This window comes from Camellia sinensis, chromosome 3, assembly GCF_055761805.1.
Source record: "Camellia sinensis isolate YWXY chromosome 3, ASM5576180v1, whole genome shotgun sequence".
Taxonomy (NCBI): Eukaryota; Viridiplantae; Streptophyta; class Magnoliopsida; order Ericales; family Theaceae; genus Camellia; species Camellia sinensis.
In genome coordinates this window covers 28,268,986-28,292,542 of record NC_138963.1, presented here as the reverse complement: position 1 = coordinate 28,292,542, position 23,557 = coordinate 28,268,986, and the positions used below count along the sequence as shown (strand labels likewise).

General features: G+C 42.3%; 1 long non-coding RNA gene across 1 annotated transcript in view; it reads left to right on the top strand.

Annotated features, from left to right (window-relative positions):
• The first annotated feature begins 2,379 nt into the window (after positions 1-2,379).
• LOC145820941 (uncharacterized) overlaps positions 2,380-23,557 on the top strand; it is a 30,672-nt gene continuing 9,494 nt past the window's right edge. Inside the window, exons 1-2 of the long non-coding RNA XR_014362985.1 lie at positions 2,380-2,685; positions 5,322-5,415. This is a non-coding gene — a long non-coding RNA (uncharacterized LOC145820941). The remainder of the gene's footprint in view (positions 2,686-5,321; positions 5,416-23,557) is intronic.

The following is a 23,557-nucleotide window of genomic DNA, read 5'->3' as shown; positions in this document are numbered from 1 at the left end:
CTTTTGCTCAATTTTCTCAGCAACCAAACTGATTATATATAATGTTCTGTCTACATTGCATTATTTGGAATATGCTTTCAAAACTTGCTTATGCTATTTGTTGTGAAAGAAAAAAGAAAAGACAAGAGCAAAACTAGAGTGTAACTGTGGAGTGTGCTGAACCTGATTTTGAACAGAGTTTGTGGAGAACTTGAGGAGTTCATTCGATAAGAACCTGAGAGAGCTAGTTTACATTTTTCTGATTGATTTTGTTGCTTGCTCCTGCTATCCTTTACTGGTATGCTCACTGTTAATCATTCTCTTTCTGTGTGTGTGTGTGTGTGGTCGTGTTATTTAAATGTTTTTCCCTATAAGCTTCTCTACGGATTTTATGATTAACAAACTTGTGGATGCCTCAAAATTCAGCAGGCTTTTTCTTTACATGAACCATTTTATTTTATTTTTCCACTCGACAAAATGGTGAATATCAAGATGTCCTAGATTTTAGCCCTCCAATCAAGTGATTGATAACGAATTTCATTCAATTTCTTGCCACCATTGAATGATCCTAAAGTATGCCTCAAAAGGTTGTCTACATTATAGACTTTGAGCGGCATGAGAACATGATTTATTAGGCGTATTTGTCGTCGTCGACCAAATTGTGGTCAAGAATATTATACGTTGTTGCACAGTCACTTTTATATTCTTGTTTATATAAACTGAGAAGCATGCTTCATGTGCACATGAGCAGTGTTTTGTTTTGTTCCTGTTGGTGCATCATTTCTTATTTTTCATGGGATATGATCAAGCACCTGCGCCTGTACCTTTACCTCAACCTCCTGCAGAAAAGGTCGTCAAGAAGACAAGTGCAAAAACTAGTGAAAAGAAAGGAAAAACTGTTGAAGTAGCAACGGAAGTGCCACTAGATCCAGCATCAGAAAAACTTCGACAAGAAAGGTGAAGGATATGGATCTCATCTCTTCTTGTTTTGGCTAGGCCATTTTTATTTAGATATGTCTATTATAGGAAGAGAAAGAATGCTGTCAAATTTAGAAATGTTAATACCTCATGCTAGAATCCACTGATTGGTAATATGGAAATATGAAGCACGAACACAATGAGACAAAAATCTATGATGCTGCAAAATAGAATAAGACAAAAAATTTCCCTTATGCATCTGTTGAGAGGTAGACCAAGCATGAACCTAGAGCAAATACGGTAGTTGTGGAGAGGGAGAGAGAGTGACTGACTGTGAGTCAAGAGTGTCCTTTTAGAGAGGTGTTTTCAGTTTTTGTGAAGGAATAAATGAAAAGTGGATAGGCCTTTCTACACTCTTTTTCTTGGTTAAGTTATTATTATCATAAGCTGTAATAACAGAATTACACCGCCATTGACTTGAATAAATAGATTGGCATCCCAACAATTTTGTTTTTTGTCCTTTCATCTAGAAAAGATTTGATGCTTGCATTTGATGTACTATTTATATATAAATTTTATAATCAAGTATTTATTGAACAAAATAAAATTTTCCTATATCATATAAGGAGCATGACAAAGGAGAAAATTAATAAATGCTTGAATTTGAAATGGCATTTAGAATTTAATAAGAAAATGAATAAACATTATAGTTATATCTATAATAATTAATAATTTATGAAATTTATTTTTTCCCCCATATCCCAGTTGTGTTTGTGTCCTGTGCCAATGTTTGTGCTTCTTTGTTTTGGAACAGAAGGAATCCGTGTCATTTATTTGGGACCTAAATTTCATGTTTTGTTATGTTTGTTCATGTTGTATTAATTAATGATGATGTATACAATGATAGATACATGTCTGCCTTGGTTGCAATCATAGCATTCCTAGGACCCTGCATATTTTGTGACTAGTATACAAAAAATATACTTTTTTCCCCCATATGTTGTGTTCGTGTGCTGATTTTACAAAAATTGTCATATCCCAACCCATTTATTTAAAGTTAAACCCAACCTGCGCACTAACCCAATTATATACGCACATAGAATTAAAGCCATCCTATCACTACCACCACCACCACCACCACCTCAACCACTACCATTGTCACTGGCAAATGGTCACTGGCAAATGGTCTGTGTACAACCTAAGGTTGGTATGGATGATGACTTCATATGTGATGATGAAGATGAACCGACAATCCATATTGGTCATAATATCAGAGTGATGCTTCTTTATCCATAATGATGCTTGTTTGTTTTCTTCCCAAATTTTATGCTTTTTGAGGTAGTACTAGTCTAGTCTCTATGTGTATTTATGGTCTTTGTGCTCTGTCTAATCAGATATGGTTGCATAATATTTGAATCCCCTGTATTAGTATCTATCCAATTTTTATCTATTTGCTTCTCATTAACTCACTCTATTATAAGATTTACCTTTTGTTTGTGTAATTCTTGTTTGTGTTTGTGTTATAAAGCTCCAGATGGAGTCCATCTCAAAGTGAGTTTTATTAGATATTTTGATATCTGTGCTTGATATCTAACTTTCACTAGTTAACGGATTTGTGGAAGCAATGAATATCCTATATTGTTCTAACTGAAGTTGGTTTTGTGAATTTGGCTGCGCTGCGCTGGGCAGTGGCAAGTGATGTGTACAAAATACCTTGAAGAAAGAGAAGAATTGATCCAAGCATTGCACAAGGACAAGAAATTCTTTGATCTTCCCAACATAACCCAGGTTCTCTCTCTCTCTCTATAGTACACTACATCCTGTTGCTCCTGCTTTATTTCTACATGATAAATTTTCTGAGCAAGCTTTAACTTGTTTAATTTGTAGTTGGATACTAATTTCATTTGGTAACTTTTATCTGTAGTTGTTCATTGTGCTTGGTTGGACAACTTCCAAGAGTCTGGATCCTCTGTCGGGGCTTCCTATGAGGTGCCAAAACGACGATGGTTTTTTTTCTTTTTTTTTTTTGCTTTCCTCCCGTTTCTTTTCTCTCTCAATTGAGAAGCCCAACCCAACCAAGAGCAAGAACAGAGAGACATTTGAGGAGGGCGGCAGCGATGCTTCCAAGATTTACATATTCACTAAACAATACTATCTCATTATTGTTAAGCATGAGGACAAGCTAAGATCATACAATTGAAAAATTAAAATATGTGCACTCAGTATCTTCAAGGAGTAGAAGCGTGCTTTTAATTTGAGAAACCTATTTCAAACGCCCTAAAGTTAGTCGACAAAAGGCGTTTCGGGGGCGAAAATTCAAAAAAGCCCCTGAACCATCATGTGGCTCTCACAAACAGTTTCCCCATGACAAATAGGACTTGTGACAACTAACGGAATGTAATTCGGACTCGTAAGTAGGGAGTTAGAGCCGAAAACGCCCTAAACTTAGTCGAAAAAGAGCGTTTCGGGGGCAAAAATTCATAAAATCCCCCGAACCACTGTTTGAGTCACACGAAAAATTTCCCCATGACAAATAGAACTTGTGAAAACTGACGAAATGTAATTCGGACCCGTAAGTAGGGAGTTAGAGCCGAAAACGCCCTAAACTTAGTCGAAAAAGAGTGTTTCGGGGGTGAAAATTTATAACAGTCCCAGGCCACCGTGTGACTCACATGGACAGGTTCCCCATGACAAATAGGACTTGTGAGAACTGACGGAATGTAATTCGGACCTGTAAGTAGGGAGTTAGAGCCGAAAATGCCCTAAACTTAGTCGAGAAAATAGTGTTTCGGGGGCAAAAATTCATAAAAATCCCGAACCACCATGTGAATCACACGGACAGTTTTCCCATGACAAATAGGACTTGTGAGAATTGATGGAATGTAATTCAGACCTGTAAGTAGGGAGTTAGAGCCGAAAACACCCTAAACTTAGTCGAAAAAGAGCGTTTCGGGGGCGAAAATTCAAAATAGCCCCCGAACCATTGTCTGAGTCACACAAACAATTTTCGCATGACAAATAGGACTTGTGAGAACTGGCGGAATGTAATTTGGATCCATAAGTAGGGAGTTAGAGCCGAAAACGTCCTAAACTCAGTCGAAAAAGGGCTTTTCGGGGGTGAAAATTCATAACATCCCCCAAACCACCTTTTGGCTCTCATAGACTGCTTCCCCATGACAATTATGACCTATAACAATTGACGGTATGTAATTAGGACCCGTAGGCTTGGAGTTTGAGCTGAAAACGCCCTAAACTTAGTCGAAAAAGAGCGTTTCGGGGGCAAAAATTCATAAATGCCCTCTCCACCGTGTGAGTCACACAGACAGTTTTTCCATGACAAATAGGACTTGTGAGAACTGAGGGAATGTAATTCGAACAGGTAGGTAGGGAGTTAGAGCTGAATACGACCTAAACTTAGTTGAAAAAGGGCGTTTCGGAGGCGAAAATTCATAACAGCCCCCGAACCACCATGTGGCTCTCACAGACTGCTTCGCCATGATAATTAAGAAAGTTCATAAAAATTTAGTCGCCAAAAGTGATTTTTTTTGTAGTGATAAAAACAATCTTCTACATAATTCATGTAACTAACTAATTGGAAATGATCCTTTTGCCAACTCTTGAGGTTGGTATATATTTATATGTATTAGAGATGGTGATTTGAGTGAGAAACTCAAACTTGATTTCATCATAAATTCATGATGTGGAATTTCCGGTGATTATCTTGTCTTTTTTTTCTCTAATTTTAATTGTTTATAACTTTCTATAGTTTCATTTTGGATTTTATTTTTTTACTTAAGGATGGTTTGACTGAATCCCCAAAGTTGAAGAGCTCAAGGATTTATGATAAATTTCAAACATGATGTGTAATATATGTAGGTGAATGTGTGTGTGTATATATAATGTTGTGTGGATATATATAATAATGCCATGTGTATATATAATGATGTGTGTGTGTATGAAAATGTTTAATATATAATGTATGTGGCCCTAAATTAATGAGCAACATACACAAGTCCTCTGGTAAGAAATGATCCAATCATTTTGTCATTTCACAGAATACAAGTGAAGTAGAGGAATACATAAGGTTGATTAGGAGACTTAATTAATCTAAGATTTATGCGTGTTATACATAGAGAAATCTGATTTTATTCGCAACATACCATTGTTTTTTTAATAGAACCCACTAGGTTTTTGAGTCCCCTCTATTGCATTTGAATGCTCCAACTTTGCTTACTGGTTGCCATCCAGCTTTAGTCCAAAGTGGATATGAGGAAAATGTGCCCACTGTTAAACAACATACACAAATCTTTCCGTCTTTGGAAAGGTAATTCAAGTTATTTGGTTTAGTTACTAGTGAGTGACAGTTCAATATGTTTTGATACAATGCCTTCCTGCTCACATGCATTCTTTTTTCTTTGCTTCAGAATCGTTCCTAGCTGCTACTCGTGAACTTCAGCGTATATATGGAAAGGATAAAAGGAAACAATTGTCGTAAAGTTGCCTTGTTCAAATATAAAGGTGGGAAAATCTTTTCCTTATTTTTGTGCAGATAATTATACATCTTTTTGATCATTTTTGTTATTAATCATAGCAATGTAAGTATTAGGAGGTCGAGCAACCTTATGGTTTAGAGATGAGTTTTTGTTGTGGAACTGGAAATCAACATTACTGGCATAGAAAGAACCTTATACTTTGGTCACTTAATGTAAGTTTCAACTGCATTATCTTAAACATTCTGAAAGAGAAATGAAAATGAAGATAGTTGTTATTGGCTAGTTAGTTTATGTGATACTTCGTCACATGTTTGGTTCTTGTGATTAATCTTTCATAAACTATATGCAATTTTGACGCCTTTTAAGATAGTTTATGTACTTTGTCACGTATTTGGTCCATGTAGTTAATCTGTGCGCTCATGCATGTGTTAATTTTTACTCAAACTTATCTATTTACTTTGACAACTTTCTTTAGCGATTTTGGGTCAGTTTTGGTTATTTTTATAATTCCTTTAAGATTCTTATTTGAACTAAAATCACTTATCCACCGTGTGGCTCTCATGGACAGCTTCCCCATGACAAATAGGACTTGTGACAACTGACGAAATGTAATTCGGACCTGTAGGTTGGGAGTTAGAGTCAAATAAGCCCTAAACTTAGTCGAAAAAGGGATTTTCGGGGGCCAAAATTCAAAACAGCCCCTGAACTACCGTGTGGCTCACACGGATAGCTTCGCCATGACAAATAGGACTTGTGAGAACTGGCAGAACATAATTCGGACCCGTAGGTTGGGAGTTATAGCCGAAAATACCCTAAACTAAGTCGGAAAAGGGTGTTTCGAGAGCAAAAATTCAAAACAGCCCCCGAATGACCACGTGGCTCACACGGACAGTTCCCCCAACACAAATAGGACTTGTGAGAACTGACGGAACGTAATTTGGACCCGTAGGTTGGGAGTTAGAGTTGAATACGCTTTAAACTTAGTCGAAAAAGGGCATTTCGGGGACGAAAATTCAAAACAGCCCCTGAACAATCATGTGGCTCATATGGATAGCTTCACCATGACAAATAGGACTTGTGAGAACTGACGGAACGTAATTCAGAACCGTAGGTTAGGAGTTAGAGCCAAAAACGCCCTAAACTTAGTTGAAAAATGGCGTTTCGGAGGCGAAAATTCAAAACAGCCGAACGACCGTGTGGCTCACATGGACAGTTCCCCAATGACAAATAGGACTTGTGAGAATTGACGGAACGTAATTCAGACCCGTAGGTTGGGAGTTAGAGCCGAATACGCTCTAAACTTCGTCAAAAAAGGGCGTTTCATAGGCGAAAATTCAAAACAGCCCTCGAACGACTGTGCGGCTCACACGGATAGCTTCACCATGACAAATAGGACTTGTGAGAACTAACGGAACGTAATTCGGATCCGTAGGTTGGGAGTTAAAGACAAATACGCCCTAAACTTAGTCGAAAAAGGGCGTTTTGGCGGCGAAAATTCAAAACAGTCCCTGAACGACCGTGTGGCTTACATGGATAGGTTCGCCATGACAAATAGGACTTGTGAGAATTGACGGAACGTAAATCGGACCCGTAGGTTGGGAGTTAGAGCTAAATACGCCCTAAACTTCGTCGAAAAAGGGTGTTTCGGGTGGCGAAAATTCAAAACAGCCCCCGAACGACCGTGTGGCTTACACAAATAGTGCCCCCCATGACAAATAGAACTTGTGACAACTGACGGAACGTAATCCGGACCCATAGGTTGGAAGTTAGAGCTTAATACGCCCTAAACTTAGTCGAAAAAGGACTTTTCGGGGGCAAAAATTCATAACAGCCCCCGAACCACTATGTGGCTCACACGGACAGTTCCCTTATGACAAATAGGACTTGTGAGAACTGACAGAACGTAATTTGGACCCGTAGGTTGGGAGTTAAAGCCGAATACGCTCTAAACTTAGTCAAAAAAGGGCATTTCGGTGGCAAAAATTCAAAACAGCCCCTTGTAAACACCCCATTTTTGACCGACCTTAAGACTCAGACATCACCGATTGAGCACTCGGTGACGTTGCATATCGTGCTCGTTCAGAAGTTGCAGAGTCGCGGCCGTGAGCCCTGCCTCCGGATTTTCGAACCCTCTTCTGTGCCTTGCCTCGGTTTGCGAACCAGACTCGATTTTCTCTGTTTCTTTTCCTGAGGGGAGGGAGAGGTCCCGTAGACCATCTCTCAGTGGCTGTGGGCTACATTTTGTGGTCGTAGGCCATTTTGCCCGTTTGGAGTCCGGTTTTCGATTTTTCGGAGCCGTCAGGCCGTGTGCCTCGGTTCGAGACCGCTTAACCATCTCCATTTGCTCTGATTTTTGGCATACATCTTATTTTCTCCCTTTTGAGGGACACTGAGGTCTGAGAGACCCACTTCGTGGTCGAATACCACTTTCGGTGTTTAACGGGCAGTTTTTGGGGCCCCGAACTGCGTGTTCTGGCCCCCGAACATTCGTTTTGCATCGGTTTCCGTTCATTTTTGGCAGGTACCTCTGTTTCATCCCCAGGAAGGCCGTAGAAGGGTGGGAGGCCAGCAATTATTTCAGCAACCAGTTATATATCCTCCGGCGCCCTTCGACGCCCGTTTTTCTCACTTCCGAGCCAATGTTGAACACCCTTGGGCCATTTTCTTGAACTTTTAACCACATATTTGTGATGTACACACATGGGAGGACCCTAAAAGTTGGTGGCCGGCCAGTAATTCCACCTGACCCTTTTGAACCCCTCCTAAAAATGGCCTATTCTCTCTCATGTTTTACATTTTGTAATTTTGAACCACAGGGTTGTGATGAGGGAACCTGAGAGGACAGCAATTTGTGGTGGCCGGCCACTAATTCACCTTGACCCTTTTGACCCTTGGCCGGCCGGCCGGCCACCTGCAGCTTCAAAAACTGGCCGGCCATAATCCTTAGGGTGAGTACTTTACAGCTGTATAGCTGTTTTCCTCCAAAAATATCTGTATCCGGGGGACAGCTTGTGGGGGAAGGTTGGTCCTTTTTTCCCCCACTCTTTCCCTCCATGCCCTCCCTCTCTTTGGTCCATATTACTGTCCTCCAGCATTGAGAGAAGGGTTGGAAAAAATTTCCCTTAAGCTCTTGCATGCACATCCCTCTCCATCTCTATCTCCAAGCTCAAAAATTCTAAAACCCTACCTCATTTCTTCATCAAACCATAGCACCACTCCACCACTTCCATTTCCAACAGCTTGGGGAGCTTTCCAGCAGCTAAGAGGCACCACTTCTCAAGCCAAGAAGCAACCAAAGTCAAGTCTTCAAGGGTAAGCCCTATTTCCCTCTTTTTGGTTCATATTTTGTTCAATACATAAGCCTTGCATGCTTGCTGTTTTGAGCTCCGGCCCTAACTAAAAGTACCATTTATTTGAGCTCTATTTCATGTTTCATTAAGGGAATTTTGGCATTTGAGGTCCCTATCTTACACTTGCTTCATTATCCTCCTTATATACCGTTATCTTGCATAGTATTTTTAGCATATGTGTGATCTGTTTTGGAGCATGATGTAAACTGTAGATAGGCTTATTTTGAGCCCTTATTCAACATTGAAGAAGGGCTCATTAATGTTTGGGACCTCCATGTGACACTTGTCATTATATCCCTCTTTGGTCCCCATTTTTGCATGATTTATTAGCCCATTGTGCTTCTGTTTTTGGTCATTTTACAGAACTGAAAACAGTCTTATTTTGACCCCCTTGTCATGTTTCATTAAGGGTCTTCGGCTGTTTGATGAATTTTTTGTATACTTTGTGTTTTGACCTCTTTTGGGCCCTACCTTGCATAGCATTTTGAGAATACTTTTATATTGTTTTGGGGGTTTCCATAAACTGTAAGTAGTCATATTTTTGGTCTCTATTCAGCTTTATAGAAGGTTCTTTTTCCGTTTGGGCTTTGTATCTACCACTTGCTTCATTGCCTCCCTTGCGGAGCCACTTTTGTATGCTAATTTAGTCCCACTTGTGCTTACTGTTTGGCCATGCTTTAAACTGTAAAAATGCTTATTTTGGGGCTTCCTTGCTTCTGTATTTTCATTCCATGTACCAATTATGTATGCTTTGTATAGCTGTAAGCCATTTCATGTACCTAGTTTTGCATTTCGGGAGAAATTCCATGCATCGGGTGTCATTGCGCCTCGTTTCGAGGCTATTTTTCCCCTCATTTTGCTACTAAAAATTGCATGTTTGCATATCATTTTCCATGTCTTTGCCATGTCTCATTAGAGTGGCATTTCGGTGCCTGAGGGTCGGTCCTCGGTTTGCGTGCACGCGTGTACGCACTTCGAGTTGTCTCATTTTCATCTGATGGCCTCCTATGTGAGTGTGGCTGAGGCTCTCTCATGTTGGTGTAAGCCCATTATTGCATTGCGTATGCCATTTCATCCATAGCATTGTGTATGCTCGATTGTGTATTACCTTATTGCATTGCGTATGCCATTTCATCCATAGCATTGTGTGTGCTCGGTTGTGTATTACCTTATTGCATTGTGTATGCCATTCCATAACATTGTGTATGTTAGGATTGTATCTTAGTTGCATTTCATGCATGTCATGCATATTGCATCGTGTCCGGGATAGGAGTTAGCCCGGGCACGGGAAACGAGGTGCGTTTCGTACTCCGAGTGACGGAACGTGTCTCAATTCCCAGTCACCGACACTCCGGACTATCCATGATGGAGTTAGGTTCTTGTTGTGTTTATATGCGCATTCATTCTATATTGAATTGCACAATTCGACCCCTCGGCCATCATGCATCGATACGCGTGATTGGTGGCACGAGGATCGAGGCATGCATATATCTGTGAAAATACATTGTTATGCCCCTTTCCTGCTCTCTGTTGCAGCAAATCAAGAATCAACGGTCTTCTGAGGCTTGGTGCGCATTTCAAGAATAGGTGCAAACAGAGGCTAATTGGGGCATCGTCATGGATTTCCGCACAAAGGCAACCCGGGCACGCATCATTCATCATCCGGAGCAGAGTCAAGGCAGTCCCTGGCTTGCATGCCAGTTTATTTATTTTCTTAGTTAATTTATTAATTAATTCGGAATTTGTATATTATTTGGACTACATTATTTGGACTGTAATATTCTTTTATTCGGGACTGTATTATTTATTCAGACCCTCTGTGCGAGGGCATAATTGTAATAAGTGTGCGTGAGTGTGATGCATGTCTTCCAACCCCACGTCTTTCTTCCCTTTTATTTACCTGCTTATGATGGTTAGATTAGGGCATATTTCAATTAGCATACAGTATGGCAGCATGTTTGCATCATTCATCTGTTTTGCATGCACCGGGCTCGGCGCATCATACTAACTGCATTGTATTTCAATTTCAAAGTTGAATACGTGTTAGCTGTAGCATTCCATATGCCATGTTTAGAATAGCCGAGCCTGCTATAGATGCATTTTTGCATGTGTTGCATTAGGCATTTCTGTATACTTAGGATTCATGCATGACTTCTAATGAGTTTCTGTTTTGGCTTGGAGTACCCGGTGAGTTTTATGTTTTAGCATCCTTGCATGCGTGTGAGTGACTGCTATGAATAGCATGCTTACCATGAGGCTATATGCTTATGTGATATAACTGCCTGAATGCCTGTGGGTGAATGTTGGGTTGTTTAATTGGAACAAATCATTGACTGTGAGTTTTTAGCCCACTAGATAGTGGCAAAACCATCTTTTTCTAAGCCCACCTGCAGGTGGCAAAATCTGCATTTTAAGCCTACCTGCGGGTAGCAAACCATTCTCAAAACAAATGAACATGAAATGTTTTGTTCCAATTCGGGCGACCCAGTCTATACTTATATGCTGTGTGCATCACATAGTAACCTAGGCTAATAACCGGAATAAGGACACACAAAGTTTTCAAAAATAGATATCATGGTTAGTAGAGGCCGATCTTTGATCAGGCGAGCGGGGGTGCTCACGAAGTGACCTTCCCCAATCGTACCCAAGTTCCCGAGCCGAGGCAACTTTGGTGATGACGGACACGTGGCCTTAGGCAACGAGTCAGGGTTTCCTAAATAAAATCATTTAGGCTCGATACCCGGTCAAAAGCTCATTTATCAATTCAAAAATAAAATCGTTTTGCGCTCCGAGTGCCGTGCCGTTCTCCACATCTGTGCAAAACAAGATTCGTTCTTTCATAAAACCGCAGGGTTCAACCCAGGTCATGCGAGAACAGTAGAACTAGGACCTATTTGAAGCTATATGGGTTCCAGACTACAAAGCAAAAGCAAAAGAGGAAATGTCGAGCATCTGAGTTTGTTTCAACTTCAGTAAGTTCCAAGACTACATTCCGTGTGTACCCCTTCAAGTCTTGCCAAAGCTCCGAAGTATGAGTGTGCCTCTACCTCAAGCTCATGATCAAGTCTGCTTCAAGCCAAAATGGCGATCAAAAGTGCTTTCCCAGAGTACCATTCCCTGCTAGAGGCATCTTGGCTGTGTTCGCAATGAGTTCCTAGGAGACCAACTGCGACGGTGGAAACTAGAGTTCGAATGGCTGATGCCTAGAACGTAAAGGTTCGGGATTTCCGGGACTAAAGTCTGGTTTAAATACCCAGAGGCGTGTCCTCGGCTTGAAATCTGTATGGAAGCCCCATAGGTTGAGATAGCGTGTATGCACCTCAATTCTGGATACTGAACCAACCTAGTCTGTCACCCCGTTGGAGAATAGGGAAAGTTATGAACATGATCAGAAAGAAAGGCAACGTCCAAAGTGTTCTACATGAAGAACCCTTGTCAGTATTTCAGAGCCTTTGTACTGTAAGTTGAGGTAAGTGTTCGAAGAGCACAGGGGAAGATCCCTATCGGAGCAGAGCGGTTCACCGCCACTCACCTCATGAGGTGCTTTCTAAAACGCTGTTTTGTCTATTTATTGCTTTTCTTAAGCATCATGTATTGTATTGCATTGTACCTATCAAGTTTCTTTCTCATTCATACATGATATTGTATGTATGGTTCGTTCAAAGAAGTTCTGTTTAAGATCATTCATTTAGTGTATTAATCACACTTCACACTTCACTTCATTTCTTTAGTGTATCAATCACACCTTATTCACCCTTAGTGTATCAATCACACTTCATTCGTTTAGTATATCAATCATACTCTGTTCACCAAGTGCATCTATCACACTTTGTGTTAATTTTCAGTATATCAATCATACTCTGTTCACTAAGTGCATCTATCACACTTCGTGTTCACATTTAGTATATCAATCATACTTTGTTCACTAAGTGCATCTATCACACTTCGTGTTCATATTTAGTATATCAATCATACTTTGTTCACTAAGTGCATCTATCACACTTCGTGTTCACATTTAGTATATCAATCATACTCTGTTCACTAAGTGCATCTATCACACTTTGTGTTCACATTTAGTGTATCAATCATACTATGTTCACTAAGTGCATCTATCACACTTCGTGTTCCCTTTTAGTATATCAATCATACTTTGCTCACATTGTGAATCTATCACACTTTGTGTTCACATTTAGTATATCAATCATACTCTGTTCACTAAGTGCATCTATCACACTTCGTGTTCACATTTAGTATATCAATCATACTTTGCTCACATTGTGCATCTATCACACTTTGTGTTCACATTTAGTATATCAATCATACTTTGCTCACATTGTGCATCTATCACACTTTGTGTTCCCTTTTAGTATATCAATCATACTTTGCTCACATTGTGCATCTATCACACTTTGTGTTCACTTTCAGTATATCAATCATACTTTGCTCACATTGTGCATCTATCGCACTTTGTGTTCACATTTAGTATATCAATCATACTTTGCTCACATTGTGCATCTATCACACTTTGTGTTCACATTTAGTATATCAATCATACTCTGTTCACTAAGTGCATCTATCACACTTCATGTTCACATTCAGTATATCAATCATACTTTGCTCACATTGTGCATCTATCACACTTTGTGTTCACATTTAGTATATCAATCATACTCTGTTCACTAAGTGCATCTATCACAGTTTGTGTTCACATTTAGTATATCAATCATACTCTGTTCACTAAGTGCATCTATCACACTTCGTGTTCACATTTAGTATATCAATCATACTTTGCTCACATTGTGCATCTATCACACTTTGTGTTCCCTTTTAGTATATCAATCATACTTTGTTCACTAAGTGCATCTATCACACTTCGTGTTCACATTTAGTATATCAATCATACTTTGTTCACTAAGTGCATCTGTCACACTTTGTGTTCACCTTTAGTGTATCCATCACACCTTGCTCGCTTCACCCTTTGTATATCAATTACACTTTGCTCAAATAGTGTATCTATCACACACTCGTTTTGCTCACTTAGTTCATTTATCACACTTTGTGCTCACCTTTTTGTGTATCAATCACATGTTCGCTCTGTGTATCTATCACACATGCACACTGTATTTGCAGTGAGAATTCCATAATTTTCTTACATCCTTTCTGCACGAGGTGTAGTTTGGCTCGAGTTTACTTGCTTGCCTAGCATTCGCTTAAAATGTTGCATTTATTTCGCATAATTGCTTCATTACAACTCTCTTTGCATGATCATGAGTGATAACCGGCTTCGCGTAGCGTATAAGTCCAACTTTCAAAACCGGCCTCGCGTAGCGTATAAGTCCAATCTTCAAAATCTTCTTGCATATCATTTGCATTTTGCCCCTGCCTGCGGGCATGCCTGCGGGCACATCTTTGTCTATCTTGTCTGCTTTGTCTAAGTCTTCGGCCTTGTCAAAAATGGGTCGTCTCTGGGCTTTGACATTCACTCCCGTCACTTGTGACTTCCGAGTTTGTCAAAGAGGGGCAACTGTAGACACCCCATTTTTGACCAACCTTAAGACTCAGACGTCACCGATTGAGCGCTTGGTGATGTTGCATAATGTGCTCGTTCAGAAGTTTCAGAGTCGCGGCCGTGAGCCCTGCCTCCGGACTTCCGAACCCTCTTCTGTGCCTTGCCTCGGTTTGCGAACCAGGCTCGGTTTTCTCTGTTTCTTTTCCTGAGGGGAGGGAGAGGTCCTGTAGATCGTCTCTCAGTGGCCGTGGGCTACATTTGGTGGTCGTAGGCCATTTTGCCCATTTCGGAGCCCGGTTTCCGGTTTTTCGGGACCGTTGGTCGTGTGCCTCGGTTCGGGACCGCCTAACCATCTCCGTTTGTTCTGATTTTTGGCATACATCTTATTTTCTCCCTTTCAAGGGACACTGGGGTCTGAGAAACCCACTTCGTGGCCGAACGCCACTTTCGGTGCTTGGCAGCCCTTTTTCGGGACCCCGAACTGCGTGTTTTGGCCCCCGAGCATTCGTTTTGCATTGGTTTTCGTTCATTTTTGGCAGGTGCCTCTGTTTCATCACCAGGAAGGTCACTGGAGGGTGGGAGGCCAGCAATTATCTTGGCAACCAGTTATATTCCATTTTCGCCCTCTGACACCCGTTTTCTCACTTCCGAGCCAATGTTGAACACCTTGGGGCCACTTTCTTCAACCCCAAACTACATATTTGTGTTGTACACACATGGGAGGACCCTAAAAGTTGGTGGCCGGCCAGAAACTCCAATTGAACCTTTTGAACCCCTCCTAAAAGTGGCTTGTTCTCTCTCCTGTTTTAGAGTTTCCAAATTCGAACCACAGGGTTGTGAAGAGGAGACCTGGGAGGCCACCTTTTTGTGGTGGCCGGCCACTAAAGCAAGTTGACCTTTTTGACCCCTAGCCGGCCGGGTAGGGTAGGTGGCCGGCCGGCCGGCCACCTGCAAGTCCAAAAGGTGGCCGGCCATGTTCCTTGCGAGTGGCACTTTACAGCTGTATAGCTGTTTCCCCCAGAAAATATCTCAATCCGGGGGATATTTTGTGGGGGAAAGCCTTGGTCCTTTTTCCCCCACCCTTTCCTTCCATGCTCCCCCTCCTTTTGGTCCTTATAACCAGCTGCAAGCATTGGTATTGGGGGTTAGAAAAAATCATCTTCAAGCTTGCATGCAAAAATCCTCCTCCATCTCTCTCATTTCCTTGAAAACCTCCAAGTCCAACACCACCATTTCTTCTACACCACCAATCCCCACCCTTCCATCCTCCATTCCAGAAGTTTGAAGGTGTTCTCCAAGGCCTAAGGGTGCTGCAAACTCAAGCCAAGAAGCATCCAAGACTTGTCTTCAAAGGTAAGTCATACTTCCCCTCTTTTGAGCTTAATTGTGCAACACTTCTTAGCCATACATGATTTTTTCTTTGAGCTCCGGCCCTAACTGAAAGTGGCCTTCTTTTGAGCTCTTTTTCACTTTTTCTTAAGGGCTCAACCCTGTTTGAAGCCCCCATCTTGCACTTGCTTCAATATCTTCCTTGAATGCTATTTTCTTGCATGCTTTGGCAGCCTATTATGCTTCGGTTTTTGGCCTTTTTATAGTACTAAAAATAGTCTTATTTTGGCCCATTATTCATGTTTCATTAAGGGTCTTTGGCTTTTTGATGAATATTTTGTATACTTTGTGTTATAGCCACTTTTGAGCCTCATTTTGCATTGCATTTCTAGCATGTTTGTATACTGTTTTGGGGTTTTTACAGTTCTGTAAATATGCATATTTTTGGTCCCTCTTCAATGTTGTAGAAGGGAATTTTTCAGTTTGGGCTTTGCATATATCACTTGCCTCTTTGGCCACCTTTTGGCCCTTTTTCTTGCATAAGAGCTTAGCCATATCTATGTTTATTTTTAGGGTTTTTACAGTTCTGTAAAGTGGCTTATTTTTGGCCCCTCTTCAATGTTGTTGAAGGGCTCTAACCTATTTGGAGTTAGCAGCTGTGAGTTGCTTCATAATCTCATGTTTAGGGCCATTTTTGCATGCCATTGTTGCCCTATCTTTGCTTGCTGTTTGACTATGATTTGTACTGTAAAAATGCTTATTTTGAGGCTGCCTTGCTTCTGTATTTTCATCTCGTGTACCAATTATGCATGCTTTGTATAGCTGTAGTTCATTCTATGCGCCTAATTTGCATTTCGGGAGAGATTCCATGCATCGGGTGTGTTTTCACCTCATTTCGGGGCTGTTTTCCCCCACATTTCATTGCTGAAAATCCATTAGCATGTTTTCATATTATTTCCATGCTATTGCATTGCATATGCCATTGTCTCGGTTTGCGTGCCCGTGTGCACGCATTTCGAGGCACTTCATTTTCATCCATCAGCCTCTTATGCGAGTGTGGCTGAGGCTCTCTCGTGTTAGTGTAAGTCCATGTGGCATTCTATATGTCATTTTAGCCATATTGCATTGCGTATGTCATTGCCTCGGTTTGCGTGCCCGTGTGCACGCATTTCGAGGCACTTTATTTTCATCCATCGGCCTCTTATGTGAGTGTGGCTGAGGCTCTCTCATGTTAGTGTAAGTCCATGTGGCATTCTATATGTCATTTTAGCCATATTGCATTGCGTATGCCATTGTCTCGATTTGCGTGCCCGTGTGCACGCATTTCGAGGCACTTCATTTTCATCCATCGGCCTCTTATGTGAGTGTGGCTGAGGCTCTCTCATGTTAGTGTAAGTCCATGTGGCATTCTATATGTCATTTTAGCCATATTGCATTGCGTATGCCATTGCCTCGATTTGCGTACCCGTGTGCACGCATTTCGAGGCACTTCATTTTCATCCATCGGCCTCTTATGTGAGTGTGGCTGAGGCTCTCTCATGTTAGTGTAAGTCCATGTGGCATTCTATATGTCATTTTAGCCATATTGCATTGCGTATGCCATTGCCTCGGTTTGCGTGCCCGTGTGCACGCATTTCGAGGCGCTTCATTTTCATCCATCAGCCTCTTATGTGAGTGTGGCTGAGGCTCTCTCATGTTAGTATAAGTCCATGTTGCATTCTATATGCCATTTTAGTCATTTGCATTGTGTATGTCATTTTCTCGGTTTGCGTGCCCGTGTGCACGCATTTTGAGGTATCTCATTTTTACAACATAGTACATACTAGGTTGTATCTTAGATCGCATTTATGCATTTTCTCGGTTTGCGTGCCCGTGTGCACGCATTTCGAGACATCTCATTTTCATAGCATTGTGCATACTAGGCTGTATCTTAGTTGCATTCATGTATGTCATGCATATTGCATCGCGTTCGGGATAGGAGTTAGCCCGGGCACGGGAAACGAGGTGCATTTCGTACTCCGAGTGACGGAATGTGTCTCAATTCCCCAGTCACCGACACTCCGGATCATTCATGATGGGGTTAGGTCTTGTTGTGTTTTCATGTGCATTCATCCCATATTAAATTGTGCAATTCGACTCCTCGGCCATCATACCTCGATATGCGTGATTGGTGGCACGAGGATCAAGGCATGCATATATTTGTGAAAATACATTGCTATGCCCCTTTCCTGCTCTCTGTTGCAGCAAAATGAAGAATCAGTAACTTTTCGGAGTTTGGCACGCTTCCCAAGAAAAATCACAAAACAGAGGCTAATTGGGGCATCCCGGTGGATTTCTGCGCAAGGCAGCCCAGACATGCATCATTCATCAGAAGCAAGGCAGTCCCTGGCTTGCACGCCATTTTTACAGTTTTCTTAGTTAATTTGTTAATTAATTAGGAATTTGTATATTATTCGGACTGTAATATTTGGATTGTACTATTCTTTTATTCGGGACTGTATATTTATTCGGACCCTCTACGCGAGGGCACAACTGTAATAAGTGTGCGTGTGTGTATTGTATGTCTTCCAACCCCACGTCTTTCTCCCTTTTATTTATCCGCTTATGGTGTTTAGATTAGGGCATATTTCAATTAGCATACAGTATGATAGCATGTTTGCATTCATTCATCTGTTTTGCATGCACCGGGCTCGGCGCACCATACTAACTGCATTGTATTTTCAATTCCAAATTGAATACATGTTAGCTGCAGCATTCCATATGCCATGTTTAGAATAGCCGAGCCTGCTATAGTTTGCATTCTTGCATGTGTTGCATTAGGCATCTCTGTATACTTAGGATTCATGCATGATTTCTAATGTAGTTTCTATTTCGGCTTCGAGTACCTGGTAAGTTTTATGCTTTAGCATCCTTGCATGCGTGTGAGTGAATGCCATGATAGCATGCTTACTATGAGGCAATATGCTTATGTGATATAACTGTCTGAATGCCTGTGGGTGAAGGTTGGGTTATTTGAATTGGAATAATTCATCAAATGTTTGTTTTAAGCCCACTAGATAGTGGCAAAATCATATTTTCTAAGCCCACCCGAGGGTGGCAAAATCTGCATTTTAAGCCTACTTGCGAGTAGCAAACCATCTTTCAAATAAACAAGCATGAAATGTTTTGTTCCAATTCGGGCGACCCAGTCTATACTTATATGCTGTGTGCATCACATAGTAACCTAGGCTAATAACCGGAATAAGAACACACAAAGTTTTCAAAAATAGATATCACGGTTAGTAGAGGCCGATCTTTGATCGGGCGAGCGGGGGTGCTCACGAAGTGACCTTCCCCAATCGTACCCAAGTTCCCGAGCCGAGGCAACTTTGGTGATGACGGACACGTGGCCTTTGGCACCGAGTCAGGGTTTCCTAAATTTCCCATTAAAAAATATTTAGGTGGCGACTCTGTATCTGGCAAAGCAGTCCATGTTTGGCACTTCTTTCAAAAATCTGTTTTTCTCAAAACGATTTGCCGGATTTGGACTCTTTGGTTCAGACTTAGAACCGTGACAAATTTGAGAGTCCTGAGCTGTAGTGACCCCAATATCGAACAGAACGGGAGCTCGTTCCTCCCGGGGCGTTCGGGGACGTCTACAGTTGCTTACCCGTTTATAGGTTGTTTGAAAACCACTGCGCGCGTAGTGAAACCCTAGCTCCTGACAAAATAGTATAGGGAAACCCTACCCCAACATAGGGGTGTTTTGGCTCTCACTTACTTGTTATGTGCTTTTTGGGGTGCGTCTCCATACGAATGCACGTATCAGTTTACAGGGTTTGGGCATCAGACCTGCGGGCGTTAGTTCAGTATTATGGGTATCAGGCCTGCGGGCATCGGTCAGTATTTGAGAATCAGTTACCTGTGGGTATCAGACTCAGATTCTGAGGCTAAATTTTGGGGCAGAATTCAGTAGAGGGCGCACTCATTCAACTATGCTCGTATCTGTTCAGATCGAATCAGGCTGAGATACTGTCTGTTTTCTCTTTTGCTAGGGATAGCCTGGGAACCATAGCTTCAGAAGGCTCCGATATCCCCTGAGGTTCATCGAACTTGTGCTGATAGACTTTGTCAGGTCAGAGATTCAGTTCAAGGGCAATCAGTGTTCCTTTGCTAGAGGCAGGGTAAAAAGGGCTAGTTGGGCACAAATCACCGGTTCAGCAGTTACCAGGTCAGTGGCCCTTATCTACCCCACCAGTGAACAGTCAGGCTGAGGTCTCAGTTTCTACTGCAAGGATAGATACCAATTAGTCAGATGGATCAGCAGAACACGTCAGGGATGGAGGCAATGATGCGCCAAATGCAAGAAAGTATGAAACTCATGCAGCAGGATGCTGCCCGTCAGGAGGAATTTGCCAAACAGCAGGCTGCGATCATGGCTCAGCAGGCCGAGCTCATCATCAAGCTGCAACAGCAAAGCGGCGCGTCCGCTTCACAACAAGTTCCTTCCCCAGCAGGAGCTCCAACACCTGGGGAGACGCCAAACGTCCAGGATGATACGAACATTCCAGGCGGGCCGGCTCCGCCCCCAATTTTACCTCAACTATCCAAAACACCTACCAATCTACCGAACTCTCCCTTCGAGTTCGAGGTCTACCCCACAGCGTTGAAGTTGAGCAAGCTTGAAAAGCTGTCCAAGAAATCCCAGGGGGTAAAGTCCATCCCGGGCATTGAGGACAGGTACACCGACGCAGCTGTAACTCTGTCGGATAGGTTCAAAATGCCTCACATCGACCGTTTTGATGGGTCAGGAGATCCCATGGTCCACCTGAGCTTGTTTTCAGATGTTTTGCGCCCGATGGGCTTGACAAGATTACAGAAGCTCTCCCTTTTTGGCCGGACCCTGTCGGGTATTGCGGTCACCTGGTATGCCAAATTGGAGGATTCAGTGAAACAAAGCTGGGAGGAGATGGCCGAGGCCTTCGTCGCACAATATTCATACAATACCCAAATCGAGATTACGACCAGTGATCTTGAGACGATGAAGCAGGAGCCGAAGGAGAGCTTCTCAGAATTCGTAGCCCGCTGGAGGGCCAAGGCTTCAATGATGACCCTTAGGCCCACTGACAAAGATCAAATTCGGATGATTGTGCGCAATCTCCAGCCCAAGCTAATGCAGAAAATGATCGTGCTCCCCTTCCCTACCTTTTCAGATTTGCATGAGATGGGAGTACAGATCGAGGACGCTATGAAGCAGGGCCTTTTTGACCAGGAGAAGGAGCAGCCCAGGAGGGCGTTTTCCCGCAGTTCGAATGTGACCACTAGTGGTGATGCAGCTGCAAGATCTTCTGATGTGGGCATGGTTACTACCACCGTATCAAAAACAGCTACCCCATTCACCGGTGCATCCGGAAGTAGCCCACAAGGAACCAAGTACCCACCTCGAGTCAAGAGGGTTTTCACCCCACTTCATATGCCTTTGTCAAAGGCCCTAGAGGTCTTAATCCGGAAAAGACATCTGAAACCATTGGAACAACGGCCCCTACCCGATCCTATCCCTGCAAAGCATGATCAGACTAAATACTGCACCTACCATCAACAAACCGGTCATGACACCGACAGTTGCTTTCGTCTGCGCCATGATGTACAAGATCTGTTTGACAACGGGGTCATTGTCGCACCGGGTCTTGCAAAGTCCATCGGCGCTTGATCAATGAACTTGTGGGGATAATGTGATGTGATCAAGGGGTGAACCACCTGCGGACGGCGCTCAGTTTACTCCTGATATGGCGTATGGCACGCGCTATTTCGAGCATTTGTGAATGATAGTATTTGTATTTTCTGACTTGGGCATTGGGTCAATCTTGTTGTTTTGTTTTGAGTCTGTCTTTTATTTTGAGTCAGTCTCTTTTTGTTTTGGGTTTGTCTTGTTGTATCGAGTCAGTCCTGTTGTATAGGAATCGGGTGATTCCGGGGGGTGTTACCTCGGGCGTCACCATTTTGTTTTGTGTTTGTCTTTTCGTTTTGCCAACATATTTGAATAAAACAGCAGTGATCTTCATGCTCTCGCATTTGCTTCTGCCTTGTGCCAGTTATGCCGGAAGTTCTGAATGAGACGGTAGTATTTGACTAAAGAACTCTGTCTTTTCTGTGCCTTGAAATTATTGTATCGACCTAAGTTTTTCAAAACTTTTTGAGCACTGCGGTGAAAACAAAGAGGGATGAATTCCTCGGGATTTGCAAAACTTTGATCAAATTGAGAGAAAGAGAGGCGTGCTAAGCCCTTAATGAATGAAATCATGCTTGTTAGCGTGAGTACTGAGAAGGACCCTGGCTTGATCCAGACTGGTTTCACACTACCTTCAGCGCGAGCGATTTGTCGTTTTCTTAAAAAATTTTCAAAAAAACAAAATGTTTTGCGCGGCCTTGCGAAGACCTGTGTGGAATCACTCCTGAGATTGTGCAGCCTAGGATCGCTCTCAGCCTCGAGACTCAACCCCTTCGCTTCCAAACCTTGAACTTGAATTCAGAAGGTTCAACGATCAACTACGATGTGAGGCCTGCGTGGCCAGATTCAAAGCAGCCCTCGAACAAGAGGCAAGAAAGTCAGATCAAGGAGATCAGATGTCATCAAAAGAAGCTTGCGAAGCTAGAACAACAGCCATTCTCCTGGATTCAGATAATTTCAGGATCTCAAAACCATTTGGCATGGACTCGTTACACTTTTACCCTTTGAGAGGCTCGCTGGGCCGAAAACCCGGAAAGGGCAACCCAGGCAAAAGTTAGAACAAGAAAAGTTATATACAAAAAGCAAAAAAAAGAAGCAAAAAAAAAGAGAAGAAAAGAAATGAAAAAGAAAAGAAAAACAAAGCTCGCAAGGTCGAAAACCTGCAACGGGCGCCTTGGCAAAAGTTAGAGCCTAAAAAGGAGAGGTTAATACCCGAGTGTACCTTAACCCCGAACTACTTGAGGCTTGATTCCCATCTTTGGGATACGTAGGCAACTTCATTCTGAAGTCCAGCCGTAAAACACTTCAAACTCAATCATGTCCATGTAATGGTTCTGATAATCTTTGCCTTCTCTATATTCGAGAGTTCGGTTGCAATCATCACTCTGAGGACTGACTACAATACACTACGGTGCCATTCAGACAAGGGGCAGCTTTCCGTTGCCATTCAATGCACCGCGGTGTCATTCAAACAAGGGGTAACTTTCCGTTGCCATTCAATGCGCTACGGTGCTATCCAAACAAGGGGCAACTTTCCGTTGCCATTCAAAACGCCGCAGTGTCATTTCAAACAAAGGGACAACTTTCCATTGCCATGCAGTGTCCTTCAGACAAGGGGCAACTTTCCGTTGCCATGCAGCTCTCTTCGAGCAAGGGGGAAATTTTCATCCAGATCCGAGGTTATACGTCTCAAGAGTAAGTTCCGCCCTTGTTGAACATCGGCCGTTTGCAAAAATAGTTTTTGAGAATTTTTACTGAGGTTGACTAATTTTCTGGAAAATTGTTCCATCTTTTCCAAAAACTGGACCATTTCTTTGGACCCAAAAAAGGAAAATTTTTAGTGCTCATGGCCTGACTTGCATGATTTTAAATCAGAAAATTGAACAAGCATGTTAATCTAACTCTCATTTTGGTCAAATTTTTTTAGGAGAAAACTAAAACAAAAATGGTCAAAATGATGAACTAGGGAGCACAGTTGAGTCAGGCTTCCATTCTTTCCCATTGTCAACTTACTTGCCAAGAAGGGCACTCTACTTGCCAGAATAGGGCACAACCGAAGTTAACAGCAAAATGGCTGAAAACTCTCTTACCCTCCAAGCAACAAGGTATCAAGCCAAGTGCGAAGCACAAACCGGAATGCATCAAGATATTCCACTCTCTTGTCTGGACACATCTGATCACGTCCAAACTCGCCAGCAGAGCACCATCGACAGATGTTAGCTGCAGATTTGCTACACACCCAGTTGTGGCACAACCCCTCTGCGGGAGAAAC